Raw genomic sequence first — 2,336 nt, forward strand, 5'->3', positions numbered from 1 at the left:
ACACCTCAATATGGCCACTGTAGAGCTAAACATGGCCACTGCAAAGCTATCTTGAGACTTGCATGTGCAGAGCCATGACTATGCCATCCTTGTCATTGTAGAGCTTCCAGGATCAAGTGCGCTCAGCGCACTTGATCCTGGAGGCCCTACATAGACATGTTTTGATCCTCAATATGGCCACTGTAGAGCTAAACATGGCCACTACAGAGCTATCTCGAGACTTCATCTGCAGAGCCATGACTATGCCATCATAGTCATTGTACAGAAGGAGTTTTTACATTGGCCATTAAATAAAAAAATCCAGATTGTAATCAATAGCAGTACATTATTGCAAGCACAGAGAGATAGAGAGAGGGGGACTTACATGCTTGCAAACACGCAGAGGATATTTGCAGGTGATAATTGTAGAAGAGGATAGTTGTAGACGACAGCTGCAGAGAATAGAGTAGAAGATAGTTGTAGAAGATAGTTGTAGAAGACGATAGCTGCAGAGGATAGTCGTAGAAAATGGTTGTAGAAGATAGTTGCACGAGTGTACCTTTCCTTCCAGCCGTTGCAGAGGAATGAAATCCTTTTTGGGAAAAGGTTTTTTCGAGCACTTTGTTATTAATGATTAGGAATGTTTAAGGTATGCAAGATATTAAAGGTGTGCAAGATCTACTTAATTATGCGAAATATGTTTAATGTATGCAAGAGTAATTTTGTAATTAAATGGACTCTGTAGGACGATATGGAGATGAAAATCGAGGACAAGGCTAAGGGCATGGATGTAGACGGAAGGGCTAAGGTGATAAGAGAGGTAGAAATTCTGTATAAGAATAGGGTGGGAAAGTTTGCCCGCATAGCAGACCCTGCCAATGGAGAATACTTTTGGCGTGCTGTTTTGTCACTTCCTTGGCATGCAGCAGGGACCCATATTGCGACAGAAGAGAAACTGAACATGATTGGGGCTGCACAAGTTAGGGATGAAGATAAGGCATTCTTAGTTCGAATGTTGGATAATTCACAAGCTAGCATTCGAGAGATAGAGTACTTGCCTAAAGACAAAGCAAAAGCTAGAGAGTGGCTACATTCATTTGTGTTCTGGCTACAAATAAGTTCTTATGGCTCCAAGCTTCTGGAGGAGATTGAAAATTGTGATAGAATCTCCTTACCTTCCATTAATTCCTTTATAAACTATGTCGTCTTTCATCGACGAAAGTATTTCAAAAAAGCTTTCAGAGTTCATCAGGGGGATATAAAATTTAGCAATGATATGGACACACAAAAAGGGCTACGCTCTGCAACACATCGAGTTGTTTATAGGTAAAAAAAAAACTTGGTCAATTTTATTTCTTCTCCTTATGCTTCTTATATAGCCTATTGACTTTAGTTTTCCTTTCCATTTGGAATTTAGATGGCTGCTGAAAGAGGTGGATAGTGGTGTAGTACAGGCCATACCACCTCTTGTGTTGTTATGGATTTGCGAGGATACTCCACGATATATATATGCGGATCTGCACCTTGGGAGAGTAAGTGTTTTCTGTAATCATGGTCATGATGATAAAATGTATGTATGATGATAAAACGTATGTTATCTATTTTTGAAATGCATGGTTAGCCTCTATCAAGTGTTGAAAAGACAAGATGCCCCTGGTGGCTAGACATGGAGAGGTTTGTTGTGCCAGATGAAGAAATTCAATTACATGATCAACACTTAGCTATATTGGCTAAGATGACCATAGTGGAGGGTTCTGATGAGGTAACCATAAGTTGTCTCTGATTTTTGCACGATGATAAAGTTTTTTGATGAGGTAATTTATAACCATAAGTTGTCTTTGTGCAGAGTATACCATTGACTGCAGTACGTGGCTGCTCTACGAGCTCTCATGCCACATCTATAGCCTCTACATCTAGAATGCACCCTCTACCAGTTAACCTAGGGAGGGATATAGTGAGTCAAGCATTGGATGCAAATAGGAGACAAAGAGAAGTACATCAAACAACAAGTACTTCGGGCAATGTACATGTAGCCTCGTCTATGATCCAACCAGCACCTTTGAAAGGTGATATCATGCCGTTAACAGTAGTGTATGTTTATTGGGGTGATAAATAATTTTCTCTTACCAATCAATCTTCTTCTGTGTTTCTTCTTGCATTGTGGGAATTTGCAGGCATGGTATATGCATTCAATACCTCCATCGAGGACCTTGCAAGGGACTGTAAGAACATAGAAGGGCCATCCCCTCTATTCAAACATGTTTTGGAAGCCATGAATGTGCTTTGTAATAAAGGAAAAGTCCATGGGAAAAGGACTGACTATTGTGTGGAGATGGTGTTTGTAGACTTCCCCTCAA

The 2,336-nt window shown here is 40.3% G+C and overlaps 1 long non-coding RNA gene across 1 annotated transcript; it reads left to right on the forward strand.

The window, feature by feature from the left end:
- The first annotated feature begins 1,174 nt into the window (after positions 1–1,174).
- LOC147633204 (uncharacterized) lies at positions 1,175–2,020 on the forward strand. Its single transcript, XR_015267049.1, has 3 exons — positions 1,175–1,305; positions 1,397–1,741; positions 1,826–2,020. It is a non-coding gene; the product is annotated as an uncharacterized LOC147633204 (long non-coding RNA).
- The last annotated feature ends 316 nt before the right edge of the window (positions 2,021–2,336 follow it).

Source organism: Cibotium barometz, chromosome 12 (assembly GCF_041138505.1).
Source record: "Cibotium barometz isolate CiBa-2024 chromosome 12, ASM4113850v1, whole genome shotgun sequence".
In the NCBI taxonomy this organism is placed as follows: domain Eukaryota; kingdom Viridiplantae; phylum Streptophyta; class Polypodiopsida; order Cyatheales; family Cibotiaceae; genus Cibotium; species Cibotium barometz.